The sequence below is a fragment of the Manacus vitellinus genome, unplaced genomic scaffold (genome assembly GCF_001715985.3).
Source record: "Manacus vitellinus isolate BGI_N305 unplaced genomic scaffold, ASM171598v3 scaffold_80_pilon, whole genome shotgun sequence".
Lineage (NCBI taxonomy): Eukaryota > Metazoa > Chordata > Aves > Passeriformes > Pipridae > Manacus > Manacus vitellinus.
Window position 1 is genome coordinate 1,168,314 of NW_021940818.1, and position 19,258 is coordinate 1,187,571.

Genomic DNA, 19,258 nt, shown 5'->3' on the forward strand with positions numbered 1-19,258 from the left:
AAACTGATTATGTTATTCACAAAAGAAATCCTGAAAGGGCTGATTTGTAATCCACCCCATAAGCATACTTTCAGCTCACAGAAGTGAGTTTTATAAAACTAGACCGATAAAATAATACATTTCTGGGTTCCTGTGACCTTGCTTATGGAAGTTTTGACTCTGATATTACCTTGGCAAATACATTCCTGCTATTAAGCACCAACAATGGAAGCAGTATGCTCTCCATGTAATGAAGATAAAGACTCCCTACACACACATTTGTATTCCCCACAGTTTGAATGTAATTCATTGTTTAGAAACGTTAAAAAGACAGGTTCAGCTCGAAGGCTCTGCACCAGACACGCTGCAGTAGAATTTCAAAGTATTCAGAACTTTTTGCATTCAGCAAACCAATTCCCACCTTCTTTGCCGTAATTCCATCCATAACACTGCTATGCCACCTTTCACAGCGTTAACTGTGGAGCTTGCTGCACTACGAGAGGATGGAAAATCATCCAGCAATCAAGAACCAAATCCTCAGAAAACAGAACCTGCAAAGCACTGCTTACAATGACATCCATTGACAGGGAAAAACCCCTCAGATATTGCTTGTACTCAGTGTGAAGTAAACTCGTTAAATTCTCATTCAACTGCAGTGATGCCCTTCAAAGCTGGAGAAATTAAAAGAAGGCAGGGCCAGGTGAAATCCTTTTCTCCACTGGAGCCATGAAAGCATCCCTTCAGTAACCGTGGATGACAAAATAGAGTTGTAAAATATTACTGTTTAACTGCAATTTAGACCTACATACTAGGAGGAGTGATCAGCAAAGTAATTTGGAAAGCTTCTCAGATTGCTATCTTCCCTTCAGGGGATTTAGAATCAACCAATTCCGCTGTTTATCCAATATCTGGACAAAAATTATGCATTCATTTTACACTGAAAAAATGTAAATATCTAAACACATTTTGGAATAAAGGTGTGTGGGGGGGGGTGTCTGAACTATCCCTCAACCAAATTCAGAGCTGTGCTAAGTATTGGTGGAAAGTTCCACATCCCTGAAGTGAATGTGCGTTATATCACAGAGCCCAAACATGTCAGGAGAACAACCAACAGAAAAGAGAAAAAAAGAGATAAAATGGTTTTTCCTTGCACTACTTTAAAATCTCTTGTCAGCTGTGTTTCCTGCTAAGGCTTTGTCCTTCTGTCCCTCAAGATGCAAATTACATCAGCTTAATGAAGTGTAACTTACGGTTTTATTTAAACCTATTATGAACCCTCCTCAAGATGTATAAAATAGATTTCCCTCTTTTGGCGTCACCCTGGAAAATCTCCAGTTGTATGGACAAAGACAAATCATCTGGTTCTAAGTTTCTTTGCACTAAGGGATAAATCTTCAGTGCCTTTAGAGCCATGTTGTGGGAAACATGGACTTGTGATGCTTTTGGAGCAGACATTCAGAAATCACTATTATGCTGCCAACACCATTGCCAAGGATCTTTGAAAACACGTTCCCAAAGGATTTGTAAAAAAACATTGAGGCATTTTGGGCTGTCAGTTTGTACTTTGTGAATCTCAAGCTTGTTCTTTCATTTGAAATGATTGCTATTAAGAAGTTTCTTTATCTGAGGATGAAAGTCTTTGCTTTCAATATGGTCTAGACTTAAAACAAAACACAGCACAAACAGTGGAAGGCTTGTTAGTGATGGCTATTTCCAGTTACAACCCTGTCTTTCCCAGCTGGAAGTTACACTGAAACATCCCAAGAGCTCAGTAGTCTGGCTACCACACTCTCAGCTGAGGGGCTGACAGCTAAGTACTTGGGGACAGCAGTTTCCTTAACTTTGATTTCACAGTGATATGCAAAAACCTCAGTTTAATTTGCCAGAGGACAAACATGCAATCAGAGATTTTAAATAAACATAATGTTAAAAGTCATGGAATCTAATGTTTCCCAAAGAATTTAATTGAAAATACAGAAATGTCACTACTCGTTATAGTCAAGGCACTCATTTAAGGCTCAATTAGAACTTGGTAGATGAACAGCAAAGTACATAATGGGTCCTGCTCAAATGCTGACTGAAGGTTGGCTCTTCTCTGAATTTACCTCTAGCAGCAACAAAGGAGAAAGCAGTTCAAGACACTTGCAAAAAATGAGATCTTTTGATGCTTATATGATGAAAAAGGGCTTTGTGATGGGAAAAAGAGTGATGGAAAGCTAGGTGATACAAAATATATATTTTAGGGGAACTACATAGACAATAAAGAAAGGTAAGCATGTGTAACATTCCAAGCTTCCAAAGAACCTCCACCTTTAACACTGACCTGTGTCCCAGGATCAAAAGTTTGCTACAAAAAAGAAAGTTCAGATTCAGCAGTAATTGCTCCATTCATCCAAACTGTGTGTCTGTGTTAAAGCACCTCAGAGCAGCCTCTAGGTTGCTGCAATCTTTTATGGCAGGTAAGACATCCCGAAGCTGCAGAACAAACTGGGAAAGAGAAATGTACAGGAAAATCCTGGTGATATCCCACAGACAGCAACTGGGAGGCAAGTCGGTGGAACTGTTGTCATGCCACTTCTGTGTCACCACAATATTCTCCTACACTGATTTAATTTCATGTGGTTCACACAGTTTGGTTCAATCCTCTGGCTGCTGTCACGCACAAGAGAGTGCACTAAGTGCTGCTGTGTCTCTAGGAACACACACAAGATATTAAGCTCTGCAGGTACTTCTGTGAGGCATCAGCTCCATGAAAAACCAGGAATTTGATAAGGGAAATGTGGCTCAGGTTTGTGAGCCAGAAATAACCAAGGCGAGACTGTACCCACACAGCACAAAATTAAAAGCTCACACTGGATCCTTAATGCATTCTGGGAAGAGATCTGAAAATGTGGATGGGGATTTGTGTTTTTGAGACCCCAAAAGATCAGAATTACATCATATGCAGATACTAACAGCACATGTAAAAGACACATTAAAGCCAAACAAAATTTTATAATATAAATCACATTTTAAAAAAAAAAATTCACCTTGTTCAGATCTCAAAATACATGTAGTAGGGAAATTGGAAAATGTTTTTCTCAAGTTAATATTTTCAATACCAGGAGAGACATAAGCTATGATCTTTTGAAGTAGAAATGTTTGATGAGAGGGGATCAACTTCATAAGAGCACATAGGTAGCATGACATAAGAAATCCTCTTACTGGATATGGATACTAACAACTAAGAACAACTCCTTTACAAATAGTAACTCTCTTAAAAAGAACAGAAACAGCCTTACACCTTCTCAAACAGGAGAATTTCTACCTTTCCGTGTCTTGATAATTCAGCTGAGAGGTTGTATATCAGATTGATAAAGGTAAAATATTATGTTTGTTGCTATAGAAATCAGATATAGACTGACAATACTTGAGTGCTGTAATTGAGACTGAATTCTCCAACTTACTGAGAAAGTATTTCATTTCCTCAAAAATTCAATAGGAGGGAGAAAACTTTGTTCTGTATAACCATCAAAAGTGACAGGGAAGTGCCAGGAAATTACATATTAGCTGCATATTTGAAATTTAACTAAGCAAAAACACAATATCATATTTTTCTCCCGAGCTCTGAAATGAAAGGGTTCCTGTCCAACTGCTAGCTAATTAAAATTGTTTTACAGAGTCAGGACAATATGTCCCTACCAAGCAAGTAATTAACCTGAATACCAAGAATTTCAATGTTCACTGCAACACCTTGCTCAAGAGAGACAATGAAATACAAAGACAACAACATTCAAAAAATTATCAAATCAAGGCTGTTGTTCGTTAGGCCATGTAAGTGGCACTTCTCTAGGACAGCTATTTTATTTCCAGGTCCAACTTGCTAACCATAACCACAGAAGGAACATTTATGTTTTATTTGTGCTTCTTTTCATGTATAAAAAAATGAGTGAGGAGTCTCAGGCTCTTTAATCTCAGACTCTTAAATGCTTCTCTCTCCTCTCCCCCAGAATCCTGGTAAACTACCTCCCAATATAGATTTTCATATTTATATAAGCATATTTAAGAATATTTTCTAAGCAAGTATCCTTTTAAAACCAATTCCTAAATTAGATAAAGAGGGAATGCCTGACTCTAGAAATCCTGTTAGAGGGATAAACCCCTCTAAATCTTTTCCTTATTTGCTCCCCTGATCTGATACTACTGTTGTGCATTTTCTAGTAAGAAATGTGCACTTTGTCCAAATTTTTTAAAAAATAGTTTCAGAAATAAAGCATTACTTAACTATAATATGTAAATTATATTTACTGAGTGGTTTTGAAATGTTCATATACATTCAGATTCTCTTGTTAGTTGGTTTTAACTCAAGGATTAATTTAGCTGTTTCCTGCTAATCTAGGACATTGACTTCAGAAGGAATATTCCACATGGCAAAACAAAGAGAACACAGCTAGGCTCTGGGAGCACAATCATACCTTCAGTAGTTGCCATCTTCTTCAGCAGGGAATGCACCCCAAAGTGTGTCCACACAAATAAAGCACTGAGCAATCTCCAGCTTGTTTCTGTACTGAAGAATTTGTCTCAGTCTCATACAAAGGACTCGATTTTCCCTGTGTCTCACACGGGGGAATAAACGTACTCCACAAGTGCTGCCATGATTCAAATCAGGAGCAGTGTCTCCATTGTGCCACTGACTGGGAGAAACGTGCAGGCTCGGAGTTCCCAGGGAGCAGCATCCTGCTCCCTCCAGCCTCGTCTCTCACTGCCAGCTCCGGGCTGAGACCTGTTCTGTGTCAGCAGGACGGCTCAGAGGTGCAGCACAGCAGCTGCAGGACAGAGCAGGACCAAGGGAAAGCTTCCAGCACGGGCTGGAAGTTCTGGCATTTGCTTCAATACCAATACAACTGAGATGCTCGTTTGGCCTTGAACCAAAGCAGGTGGGACCTCGGGGGCTTCGGTTCCTCGGCTGTGGATATTTTCCACTCACACCACAAGGCAAGAGCGGCACACCTGACACACCTGACAGTGAGCAGAGGCAAGCAGAGTTACCCTGGTATATTTTGGAATATGACTGTGCTATCAGAATTGTAGGGCTTTGGTTTACAGCTCAGTCATTCTCTCAGTGGGCACTGAACCCAACATTATGTTCAGCAGAAAATTAGGTATATCTTTACAGAGAAGGTTACTATAATAAGTAAGCAGAAATTAAGTTATAACATTCCTGTGGAATACAAATTTTGGCATAGATACAAAATTCTCAAGTCTGGATTCGTTGATACATATGTACTCCTAAGTTAAAGATAAGAAAGCCCAAATATCTCTTCAATATGACAGTAGAAACAGTAACAAGAAAAAAAGCCAAGAACAACATTCACTCCAGCAATAAGACCACAGATATCTGTGGAATTATACCTGAAATAAACCTTTTACTATGCTAAGAAAGAAGAAAATATTGACAAAACCCACCAGCCCTGGGCAGTGAGTCTCCTCAGTCTTCTCAGGCTCACTTTCCATTCAGTGAAGAAAGGCAATTTGCTAGAAGGGATTATCTGAGTACCCACAGTTATGTCTCACATTTAACTTTGCCCTGGAGGAATCTAATTCTTTTTAGACACTAGAGAGGAAAGTCATAGAAGTTAAGAGTAAGATGAAGTTACACTTTGTAATTATTTCCTAAATTACATTTGTCAATTCTACTGATTCTCATGATGCAACAGCAACTTCTGATAATTTGCAAGATTCCAGCCAAAAAGAAAAAAGAAAAAGAACATGGGAGGGAAAAGTACATTTTACACTGCAGGCAGTTTCTGGACTCCATAGCAAAGAAATCTACATTTCACTAACTCAGAAATATCCTCTGGACTGATACTTTAAAAGGGATAAACTTTTAAAGAATAATTTCTCTGGATTTCTGTGTCAAATATATCCAAGTTTAGCACTTATCTCCACAATATTTTTTCTGAAAGCACTAATAGGATCAAAATTCTCAGAACCATTTCAGCTTGAATGTGGATGAATTTATAACTTGCTAACTGCAGTTATAGCTAAATTATTTAATAACTGTAATTCATTTTAATTAAAATAAATAATGCATTTAATTGCATTATTAAACTAATTCCTCAAAATAATTGTTTCCTCTCTTGCTATTACCATACAGAAAATTCAGATATATCACTGTAAGCTGCACTCTCTTGTTATCAGACAACTGGTCCAAATCAGTGACAATTTTTTCTTTGATTTTTGACCTATCCTTACTTGAAGTAAAAATTTAAGTAACATTTGTTAATATCTTAAGAAGTACCTAAATGGTTTAGAAGAGTCTTACTGAAATCAACAGGATTTAAGTCAAGTCGCTCAAGAACTTCTAAAAATGTGACTGCAACGACACACACAAGTTTCACAAACCAAAGCGTAAAACAAAACCTGACTGCAAATCTGATCAATGACTAAATTGGCAAGGCTGACCTTATTCTTTCACTAAGATTTAATTCTTATTTGGTATCCTGACATCTTGGAAGTATTTAATATTTATACCTTACTCATTCAAAACTAAACCACATTTCCAGAAAGTCAATAGCAGCCAAAACCCTCGACTGAGTACTAAAATGGAAATAGATGCAAGTCTCTGTTGATACAATTACCTTTTTAGGGTCCCCATTACTCCTTATGGATATTTTTGGGAGGAATATTTTTATGAAAACTGGATGCCTCTATGCTTTGATAGAGTACTTGGTGTTCCAGAGGGCTGGGCCACTACTTACCCCGTTTTTCCTCTTTCTTTTTGCAATTTTATTACACAAAAATGTTAACTCAGTGAAATGTGAAGCTAAACACAGACGTGCACACAAAATTTCATTCTTGCTGTGTTAAAAATATATGAAGAAAATATGAAAAAGGAGGACCTTCATTTTCAGATGAAAATATGCAACTGGAAGGTTGTGAATAATCATGTAGGTACACATTTCTTCAGTAAGGACTAGGAAAACTGTAAGACTAAGAAACCACCTAGCCTAGAAGATTAAATTGACATACTTGCTACCATGCCTACTTTTCCCCTTGTCTAAGATGCAGTTCTACTGATCCTACCATGCTCTGAGGACTGACCAAATCCTTGTGGGACAGAGCAGAGAAGTGGTGGGATCTCCTTTTGTGGCTCATGAATATCAAAACCAAGTAAGCTGAGTTGGCCAGATAAGCTGAGACTGAGTGCAAACACCACCACCAAACATCAGCATCTTGCTCCTCATCCTGAGTGACCCACCTATGCAAAACAACTCACACCAACACACTGTTCCCACTGCAGTTCTCAGACTGCTTTTACTACAGACATAGCTTTTATTTTTTTACTGAACCTTGTCAGGTTGAAGCTAAACAAGCTCCTCTGCAACCTTCTGTGGAATGAGAATTGCAGGGTGGCAAAAATAGCTGCAGCTGCACTACAGCTCCTACTGGCACACCAGTGGTTTTCATGGCTCCGACCGCCAGAGCCAGGGAAGGGCAATTCAGTCTTCTGGAAATCAAACAGGACATTATCATAGACCACAAACATTAAGCCACCACAGTATTTACTACTAATTAAATGCTCCCATTTTGTTCAGCACAGCAAGCTTGCAGCACATGGGTGGTAAGTGGCTCTTCTCAGCATGTGTTGGCTACAAGATACATTTGAAAAACAAATTTTAATTAAAATGTGCATTTCTCAGCTGCTGAAGGGGAAGGAAGGTAACAAGGGATGCAAAACACTCTAAACCATCTTCTAGCTTAATTTAAATGCCATTTAAAAACTAAAATGAACTTTGCAGCCTCTGACATATACTAGAATTTGTGCATATTGCATACCTTCAGTTATACAGAATTCCAGATTTTGGAAGCAAATAACTAGATCAGAAACACTACTATAAAAGCAGAACAATCTATGGCATGTACTTCATTCATTTAGCAGAAGCCTGAGCTATCAGGTATCTCTGCATCCTTATGAAATGCTGACCATCCTTCAGACTGCACTCGGACCCATTTTGTGGTGTATTTTTGGAAGGATCCTATCTCAGTGGTGTTCTGCTGGAAAACTGGGAGTGACATTTTTCAGCAGACTCCCACTCTGTTGATTACTAAAGGGGCAGATATTGAAGCGGGAAGGGATGTGGAGCTTCTTATGGGATGAGGTTTTTCTCTTCTGCTGAATAAAAAGTACAGCTGCCTCCGAGACTATGGAATTGCCTATGTCTCCAAGACTAACAACAAAGGAAAAGAGATCTCATAGATGAAGGCAGTGACTGTATGACCCCAGACAAGTTGCTTGGGGCCAGATTCCAATCCAAGTTACACTGCTCTGGGTCACTGGCCTAATTGCTCCAACACTCTTCTAACAGTGTAACTGAGGCAAAGCACTGCCTTTAATTTTCTACTGCTTTTAATATTAACTGTATATTAGAGAAGGCCTTAGCTATATGTTAGAGTGGCCTTTCATGATTTGTGCTTTCGCATGTCACTAAACAAAAGAGAAAAACAAACAAACAAACACTTCCATTTCTGTTTATTATGAAACTCACACTCAAACTGGTTTACCTCGTTCTTCCTTGGCTGGCAGCGACTTGTGCCATTTATTGCAGCTGTGCCTTAATCACAACCAAAAATGTGTTCTCTCCTTCAAGTTAAGTCATGTGAGTTCAAACCTAGCAAGAGGAGGCAGCCCTGTATTCACATGGGCTTTAACGTGACGTGCCAGCTCGCCTGAAAACTGCAACCGCCTTGATCGCACAGGGATTTTTTTCATTTAAAACCCTCTTCCTTTCAACAAAGGGAAGCCTGGACAGAAAGGCAAAACTCATCACTTGAAGGGCAACAGAGAGAACTCAAGGCTGGGGAACACAGTTTTACTTTCCCTGAGAAAGTAGGGTGCTCAGCATGAGAGGGCTTTTGTACCTCCCTGGATGCCCTGGCAGTCTGCAGCATGAATGAGCATTTCTCTACTTCAGCACACTGGTAATTGCTGTGTGCTTTTCACACAGATCTCTTGTAAGGAATGGCATTTGGCTCAGGTTTACACCAGTTTGTGCTTTCTAACTGTGATTTGAAACGTATTACATATTCACAATAGTTCAGGAAATTCTACTTTGTAACTTGTACTGGCTTTTTTTTTTTTTTTTTTACATTTAAATTGGATGCAGGTTTCAGACTTTCTCCCAGGCCCTAAGAAATAAAAGATATAGGGGTTTTGAGAGCCTTTTTTGGCAGGAGTTGTTCTGTTTTGTTTCATTTTTAGCTGGTTTCCTAGGGCAACCAAACACTGTCATGGTCTTCAGATGCAGGTCTGCCACTGGTTGACTGTTACTAACTTTTGAACCTCAGAGAAGAGCAGAGAGCTCACAGATAACTTAGGTTGCTGCCAGTTTTGTTAAGGCAGGCAAGCCTGCAGAAATGAGAGAGGATCCTGTTAAATACTCCCTTATCAAGAGGAAGGCTACAATGAGTTCGAGCTTTTCACAGTTACTAGAATGAAAAAAACGACACAGTTATGAACACTGTAGTCAAAAGAAATCTTTCAGCAGAGTTTTCATCACGCTGGAATTCACTCCTCACTCAGACAAGGTGTAGCATATAGACTGTGTGGGGTTATTAAAAGTCTCGAGCCTAGCTCGTCATGCTTCTTTCCTGATGGCATTTGTGACAGCTCTCTCATGCAGGTTATGTAATGAAGATTGTCTAATGAGAAGGAGAAAACTCAAAGGGAAGTTTTGATGGGATTAAGTTAAAAGAAACCTACAATTATGAACCATCAGATTCAAATCCATGGTCTTCGATAATTGCAGAATTACTTTTTTAAAAAAGCACAGCTCAGTTGGATACTTTAAATAGTTTCCATTACAAATTCTTATGCAGTCTTATCCCACAGGCTATCAAACACCAATTGGATTGCAACAAGTGACCAATCATGACCATGGCAAGACAAAAATTGATCAGCTATAGAGCAATAGCTGCACAGTCTTCTACAAATTCACTATGTCAAACAAGTCCCCTCGAGTATGTTACTTAAAAAGAATTCATATTTAGATTAGTTTTTCATCTTTGGGATTTAGAGCATTTAAAAGCATCTCAAGGAATGCTTTCCAGTTTCCACTCCCTGCTATATGAGCTACTCTAACAAGCATACTAAGATATACTGAAGAATTTAGTTTCCCTGTGTGGCTTCCATCTCAAGCACACTTGCACTAGGGCTGACAGCCCCGCTGGCCAGCTGAGGGGGTTCCCTGATGGTTTGCTCAAGGAAGTGACCCAGAAACCAGCTGAGAATTACACAATATACAACAGAAGAAGGAGAATCACTATTTTTTCGCATATAGGTTCTGATTGTCTTCCCTGCACTTGTAGAGTTATGAGAAAGTACACAGTACTGGACATGCTTCTGTCACAGAGGTCATGCTGGGACACCTGATGTGTCACAAAACCTGAAATTAAACTCTCATGCTCTAGACAGGCTGCTGATCTCTGCACATCAGATATGATTGAAGAACTCCATGCTACCTAAACAGAGTGACAAAGTGAAGTACAGAAGCAACATATTCAATGTGTTGGGGTTCCAACCCTGGGACAAAGTACTTCACAGATAAAGGAAACAAAGAAATGTACCTGGAGTTTCAAGTGCCTCCATCTCAGGGGAAAGAGAAGGTAACCTCTACCCACGGGCAGAGGTGAGACAATTCCAATAAATGGCACGTGAAGTCTTACTGTTCAAGTCTGTCCTTTCATGAAGGGTAAGGTGGTGGCTGTGTCATCAGAGCCCAGGTAACACTGGCTAGAATTCCAGTATGTTCCACGCAAGAGGGACAAAACTTCCATGTGATCTAATGGATTCAGTGAGCAGACAGGGGATTTTCAGTTCCTCTCATCAGAGATATGTCTTGAAATTACACTGAAAGTGTAAAGGCCAGAAATTCATCAGAAGCCACATGTTTACTTCTGAACATTTATATTAAATTACCAGCATAAATTCCATCATAAAAGTGTAAATGCATAATACTTACTTCATGTCATCAAATGGACCTTAGTAGCATCAAAATACAATCTGCTGCACATCTTGTTCTTAATTTTATCCCTTCCTTTATATAAACTCATGTATAATTTCCCTTTACATAAGTTGGATTAAAAGGAGCAATGGCACAGCATGAATCACTCCATGGATACTTGTACACTAGTACTTACAGCTGGCCAAGATTGAAAGGGCCTTTTAACATCTTTTTATCCTGCTCATTTTGAAGTCCAAATGCCTTCAACTCTGAGTACACATAGAAATGAACAGTAAAAAATCACCCTGAATAATCTTTTGAGAATGTTATTTCTAGCCCATAACTAAAGATGGATTAAATCCAGACAAACTGCAGCTTAGAAAGAAAAATTCCAAATTAGATGCCTATCTGTATGAAATGAGATAGAACACACGCACCAAAAGCTAGGAAAATACAGTGGCTGTAAGATCTCAATCAAGTCACATTATGAATGCAAATTGGTTTTTTACACAAAGTCTTACTGAAGCCAGTGGAACAGCTCAGGGAAAAAATTTATGGGATGCTTCTGATGATTGCAATCTGAAGACTTACAACAGTGCAGGGATATACAAAGCTTAGTATGGGAATTCTTCAAACTACGCTTCTCTTGGAGCTGCCAGCTGTGTCTGACTTTCTCCAGTACTGGGGAAATAAACTCCAGACACCACTCCACACTTGGAACTAAGAAAGAGTGCAACTCTGGTAATACTTTCTGACTTTCTGTCACTCTGCAGGAATGAAAGAACAACACCGAACTAGTTTTAAGGTTTCCCGTTTTTGGCAGCAGCGAGAACTGTCAAGGCTCAGAGAAACTGTTGCAGGTTATAAAAACAGTACAGCTAATCATTGCTTTTGAAAACATCCACGCAAAACACCTTGTTCATTCAAGCGTAAATAAAACAAGAACACTCTGAAAACAATAAAATTGACTAATGATTCAACTACAAACCACTGTGAAAACTGATACAGCTACAAACACCAGCAACTCAGAATATTCTGTAACTTCTGTAACTACAAAGAATTCTAATCAAACCTTCTGTGCTGAGGGAAATATTTTCAAGGTCAAATAGAGGATGCTCCACTGTATAACAAAACTTACTGTGAGGAAGTGATCCTGGAGCAGAGCTTTCTTTAGTTCCAACACCATAAACATTGTATTTGTTCCTACCTTCCTATAGCAGTGACATATTTTATACAGGTATCTTGTACTGGCAATATCAGTACTAATTTTTCAGACATGTTTGCAAATTTTTGAAGAAAGTAGTCCGCAAGTAAAAGGGAACAGAAGACACAGTGTATGAGTGTGGGCTGTGCTCAGCCAGAATTAAATATAGCCCTCCAGGTCACAAAAAGCACGAAAGGCCAGGCATGCTGGCAGCCTGGAAGGTGCACCTACTGTACTGAGTGGACTAAGAAAAACAAGCTCGACATCTTTTTTGATCTTTAAAAGACCTTTACCTCCTCAGCTGTGGTTAAAATACTGGCATTTACTTCAGCAGCACAGAGGGAAGTGAAAACCGCCTTATTCAGAAAATCTGGGGCCTCCAAACCTGCCATTCAGAGGCCGTGAACAATAAAAGGTGGACAAAATTACAAGGAATGGGTAAAGGAGGAGATCTTTCCAGATTTTAGGCGGGGGGGAAATGGAAAACTAATGAGGCAGAGAAGTCCCAGAACGAAAAGCCAAGGTCAGGAAGACAGGCTTCAGCAAGCCTTCAGAGACAGTTGAGCATAACAGTGCCTGACTGGAACCCATTCCAAAAATGAATGATGAAACACAAGAGAACTCTATTTAAATAAGAATGTGACAGAGTCACTCCTCAACACACCTTACATGAACCAGGAACCTCACTGGAAAGCTGATGTAAAGGCTGAAATGGCTTTACTGGGCACTCTGATCTAGATTCTACAGTCATAACTGCAGGGGAAATTTGGAGATGTGAGCTCAGAACGCTGCTTACCAGAGGTGGTAGAGCCACCAGATTAGTAGGCTGAAAAGGGGGTTGCTAGTAAAACAGAAATTTCTAGTTTAAGATGGAAGATGAAAGAGTTGAAGAGGATAGTAATGGTTTAACTCTTCCTTAATAAAAACAATATAAAAATAAAATGCAAAAAAAAAAGCTTTTGTCTTTGCGATTTGCATAAGATGTATGAAACTTTAAGTGAGGGGTTGGCTTGGCATTGCTGCTTCTCAAATGCTAGAGGCAGAATTTCTCTTCTCTAAATGATTCCTCCTGCCATTGTACTTACTGGGAACTATTGATCTGCAGGCTAAACAATGGTTGACAGGGCTAAACAATGCAATACAGCAAAACAGGTGAGCAGTTTGGGTGCCCACTGGCTTACCATAGAGCCTGTGCCTAGTTTCAGGCTGTGTGTCTTTATGACTGATCTGTAAAGAGAGATCACATTTAGCTATTGCAGACAACATTAAAATAGAAGGAGCTGCAAGAGAAGCATGGGCAGGAAGTGCTAAAATGGATTTTGTTATGGAATAAATAAAAGAAGGTATCTGGGAACTATAATCTAAAAAAAAAACCACAAAGAAGAAGAGACATACATAGGAGACAGTGATGATTTAAATGCTTTAATTATAACAATGAGTAGAAATTAACTATAAAACCTACATCATATATTTGAGTTTCAACCTATCAATACCAGGGAATAGCACTGAGAGAGAACAGTAGGTGAATCTGGCATAATTACACATCAAACATTTTAGTTGTTTTATAAAAGATCTAGCAGAGTTTCAGTGAAAAATAACTGAATGAAAAGGAGCACAAATAGAATACCAGGCAAGATTTAAATAGCTAATAATATGTAACTTGGTCATTGCCAGACAAAATAGCTTACAATCAATTATGCAGATTTGAGTGTCATAAAGCTCTAAAAGAAGATGAGAAGGAAGAATGGAAAATAACTCCAAAAATGAATGAATATAAAGGAAGAATGTGGATGACTACATTTCTTGACACTGGGATGTTGAATAGCCAGTTTCCAGCAAAGCCTCTCTAGTTGGTGACATCATTGCTTATGATATAAAACAAGACAAGATAAAATACACCCAATGGTGAGCTGAAGGGAATGACAGGCAAATCATTAGTTTTCTTCTCTTCCACAATTCTAAAGATCATTTATAGAAGACTTGTTGCTTGGCTCCATTTAGTATTTTCCTGTGTTCTAATGGTAAGGAATATCACATGTGAAATCTTAGTCCCTGGCAAGAACGTAAATCTAAAACCATAATAAGTATTTTTCTTTGCAACAGGAGAGCTTTTGAAGTGATGCACTAGATTTTAGCTCCTACCTGAAGCTGCATTATTGCTTGTCACAAAAAACCCGACCTAACAAAAAAACCACAATCATCACTCTTTTCAAGTTCTGCCAGGTTAGACATGATTCTATGGAATAAATGCATTTCTTAGTTGAGCATTGCACCACTCAAACTCTAAAAAAATGATACAGTTGGCATTTTGAAGAGAGTGAATTTAAATCTCCAAAGTTGTAGTTGGAGAGAAGAATAAAAACAGCAATAAACATAACTGAATTTTGTGTCCTATCAAAATATCACAGATACAGCACCTCTCCATTATGCTGGATACAAAAATATGAATTGTTTATTCCTGTGCTCAGGAAGTCTCATAGTTTTTTAAAAAAACAAACAACAATGCAAAAACAACCATTCAGGACACTAAGAATTACTGTGAAATTTGGGTCTCTCAGTTGTCCTTCATGTGGGATTCTACTCAGACATTCGATTTTTCCCCATCTCTCAGATGTACATGATAACCTTTCAGAAATAGGAGTCATACTGCTCCATGATGCCAAAAAGGGGATTGGAAAAATGCATCCAGAGCCTGGATGATGCCACTTCATCCCTTCTATTTGAAAAGCAAATGTGTACACAATATGGCCATGAAAGCCCCAATTAATGAACTCTAGAAAAATCTTTCTGAATGCTCCAATAAATCCAGCATAATAATAAACTCCTGAAATAAATTAGAAAGCATGAGACATGCTTAAGTAACACGGAAAGCCAAAGATGCAAGTTGTTTACATAAAACAGAGATGACATCTTAGCTTGTATGATGTAATGCTTTTATACAGGCCTGGTAGACTAAACAGTTTTGATGGTGCCAAGTGTTTGGAAGGTGATGAAAATGACTGGAATTGGCCAAGACACCAATTCCAGCTCTGATCCCGATGCCCAAACACTATCTTCAAATACATGAAGACCGAAAAAACCTTTAAAAGCACTTTAGAGAGATTGTATAGTTCAAGCCATCAATAGATGGAAACTGCCCGAATGAAGCAGACTTAAATTGGACACTTTGTTCAGATTATGATATAGTCTTTAACTGCATGATTACATACTAATTTTTCCACATAAATCTAGACTCATTCAGCATACATAATGAATAGTGCCTACATAATGAACTATTTTTCTTGTAGCAGCTATTTGCTGTTGTTCAGTGTGTAGTCTCAGGACTTATTTGCTACACATTATTCATCCTCTGCTCTGAAGACAAAATTATGAATTTCATCATGGGTTTTTTCCATGCACCTCATGGGTTTTTCCAGGCTACTACAGTGTCTGGCTGCTTAACAAACATTCATTAGTTTATTTAGAAAACATCTCTGTGAGGGGAGGCAATAATACTGTTTCCATTTTACATATGGAAAACTGATGCACAGAGAAGTTAAAATATAGTTTCTAACTTGAAGTGCCTATTTAAGGTGGTGAACATTTCTCTTCTCAAAGCATTTAGTACCGTGCTTTGTATTTTCAAAGTCCTGCTCCCACGGAAGTCAGGAGAAGCTGTTGACTCCCAGTACCCCTGGAGCCCTGATACCATGGTACCATTCTTTGCTGGCAAATGAACAAGGAGAATTTGCTGTCCTGGGGTTGGTGTGGCTTTGAAAGCTGGCACGTGCTGATACACACTGACCTTTCCCTGGTGGTCACACCAAAACACGGCCTCTTCTGCCCTGTTCCTGTCCCACCCCTTCTTCTACTCCCCAGTCACACTTCAAAAGTCCTGCTCCTCATTCCTAAGGCTGTCCTTTCAGTCCCAGTCTCTTTGCTCAGCACGTCCTAGTTCCATTCCTTTACTCCTCAGCTCTGCAGACCAAAATGTCCAGTTCCCCCTCTCCACATTCTTGTACTTTTTGTCTCTTCTTTGCACGCAGGTCTCCAGGTTTACTCTTCATAGGTTCCCCATCCTCATTCTTCAAACTAATCTACCCTGGGTGAACACCTCCTCATTTTCCTCCCCAGTTTTACTTCCCTGGGCACGTTGCCTGAACTTGGATTGTCTCCCTCGCTCATTCATCTTCTTTTCCTGTTTTCATTCAGGGTTATTTTGACCACTTCTGCCTTCCCATCTAATCTAATCACCAGCTTGTAAATCTTTCCTGTTCTTTCACCCTTGACCAGCCACTGCCTCAAGTCTATCAGCACCTTCAGGGCCAGTTTTCTTGCCCCACTCCCCAGTCCGTGCCTCCCAAGGTCCAACATCCTCTTTGAAGGTTTGTTTCTCTGCTCTTCTTTCTGCATTTTCAGAGGTGTCTTCTGCTTTCCATCTGTCTGTTCCAACTGTGGGAGCACGGGAAGTGTGTGACAGCGTCACTGCTCTCACCCTGGCAGGACCCCAGCAGCCAAAGTGCATCATCTGTAGGGGGAGTGCTGCACAACCACAATGTGGAGCTTCAGGAAATTCAGCTGCTCACATCTAAGGCTGCTGTACCAAGCCTGTGAAAAGCACAGGGTTTTTTCCCAAGGCTTATGATTTTCTGACTGTGTTCTCATAGAATTGGCCTGCTCGTGACACAAAGGGCATCCATCCATCTACTAAAGGTTTAATCCCTAGGTGGGGCTAATACAAATTTTATAAAAAGGTCACCAGGATTTTCAGCACAAAGGAAACATTCATTCTGCCCTGAGTTTGCAAAAATATGGCTACAGTGTTCAAATATGGTAAAGGAAAATAACAAATGTTTTTTCCTACACACAGGGTGAGTTAAGGAGAGTTCTAAAGAACTACATGTTGGATTGTGCAACAGACTAATACTGAGCTGTGCTATCAGACCCACCTAAGAGAATAAGAACAAATAATGCAAGATACATTTGTAAATAACAGAGTATGCAAAAAATAAGAGCTCATAATTGGCTTTATAATATTGTGTTCACTTTAAATCTTATCAGGAGTTTTTATCTAAAAAAAAAATCTCCAAAATGCATACATTTGTAATCTTTTAACATTTGTAAATTTTTAAATGGTCTTAATTCATTAAGAGAGATGACAATGCTTACAAGAACAACACTTAAAAAAAACCCTCTAAAAATAGAGCAACTGTTGTGATATTATTAATTGCTCACTCCTGTTCAGAGATTTGTGGCTCCTGCATATACCTACATAGGATGAATAATCCAGTTTTCTGAATACAAAATGTCTTAATACTAATTCTCCCATCTCAGAAAGCAAGAATAACGATTTGCTATCTACATGATTTTTCCATTATTGTTTATGTTTATGCTGCAGCATTGAGCATTGCTTGCAATTCCAAACTAAGTGTGCTGCAGAGTTTTTCATAGTTGGATGTGTAATGTTACAATTTCTCTGGTTGCCTTTACAGTTACTGCAGCTTAAAGACCAAGGACATTTTCAGAATATGAAAATCTAGCATATTTTTAATTCACTGTGGGTAACGTAGTGATATGTATCACAAAACTTTGATTAACCTCAGTGATGTCAATCACCTTCCCCAACTTCATCTTTTGCAACAAAGATACCTTAAAATAAATTGCGAGTGTTTATAATATAAATGTACCCACGTACACAACCAGGGACATAAATGTATCGCATAGGCGCTTATCCAGAAGGATTAATGCCTTAACCTTTGCTTCCTTGTTTCTGTGTTCCCACTAAAACAGCTTCTTGATACAGAAGTGCCACCTGTAGGAAATCCTGAAGTATGCTCAGGTGCAGCCCTGTGCCAGTGGAGGCACTGAGCCGACTCCTACATCCCCAAGGTAGGGGCCGCCTTCGGAAATCCAACCATGTACTGGGGAAGCAACGACCCTGTGTGATGCTGGATTGCTTCAGGAGGGTTAGCTTGCAAAGCCACATCCACAGAAAAACTGTGGTTTTCCACAGAAGCCTAATCAAAAAGAAACCATTTGCTTGCCTGTGTGACATTATTTCACAGAAATCAAGCAGTCCTTAACTAGAGTATGTGGAACCAAATAGAGTTTTCAATGATTGACATGGAGTACTTCACTGCAATTACTTAGGGTACACAAATATGAAGGATTGCATAATTTATCTATTTTTATTTATCTCTAGTATTAATAAAAAGATATATAAGCGAAAAAGTGTTTTAACAAAAGAGCACTCTAACCTCCACTACTATAAACATAGTCCAGTTTCCTGTGGCAGTGAGTTAGGCATGAATGAATGGAAGTGCATATTATACCTTAATTCAGACATTAAAAAAAAAAAAAAATCAAAGAATTTCTAATGTAGCTATAAAAATAATAACTGAGACTTTTCAATGCCTTGTCATTTTCCTTAGTATTTTAAGAAAAATAAAGAGCTTCCAAAAATTCAGCTTTTTAAACATTGTCTGTCTAAAAAAAGGGAAGTATTCGATAATAATTTGCAAAAAAATAACAGAGAAAACTGGTCTGACTCCTTCTGTAACCATCACCTTCAACAGTTATGCTCCAAAAATATACTCACACGAGGAAATAGTTTCATGAATTCAGCTGTACCAATCACTGATACAGTATCTCCATTCCTTGGTGCATTTACCAGGTAATAAATTCCACACCCAAAGCACATTTTGCATCCAAAAAACGACAAGTTATTTTCAATACTTCGATGCGAAATGACGAGATAGGAATCATCTGGTATGTGAACACAAATTCTATGCCACTCTACAAGAATATATTTTTTCATTGTTTGACAGTCAGTGACTCTGTTTAGTTTTGTCAGCCACAGTTGTGTACAAACGACACGACTGTTGTACCCCAGTCAGCCGTCAGTGTTGCTTCGAGCACGTACCACTTGTTTTGGCTCTCCCTCGTCACCACCTGACATTTATCTGCTTGCTTCGACACACAGTCTTTAATATCCGCACCTGCAACTCTAAAGCCAAACTTGACGGTCTCGCTGCGCCTTCCGAGGCACGGACGGGCGGGCGGGCGGACAGACGGACTGCCACTGTCCCCAGGGCACTGCGGTCTCCCGCGGCTG

At 39.1% G+C, this 19,258-nt stretch overlaps 1 protein-coding gene across 3 annotated transcripts in view; it reads right to left on the bottom strand.

Annotated features, from left to right (window-relative positions):
• Positions 1-19,258, bottom strand: part of PHYHIPL (phytanoyl-CoA 2-hydroxylase interacting protein like) — a 131,577-nt gene that overhangs the window by 15,146 nt on the left and 97,173 nt on the right. The gene's annotated exons all lie outside the window — the stretch shown is intronic.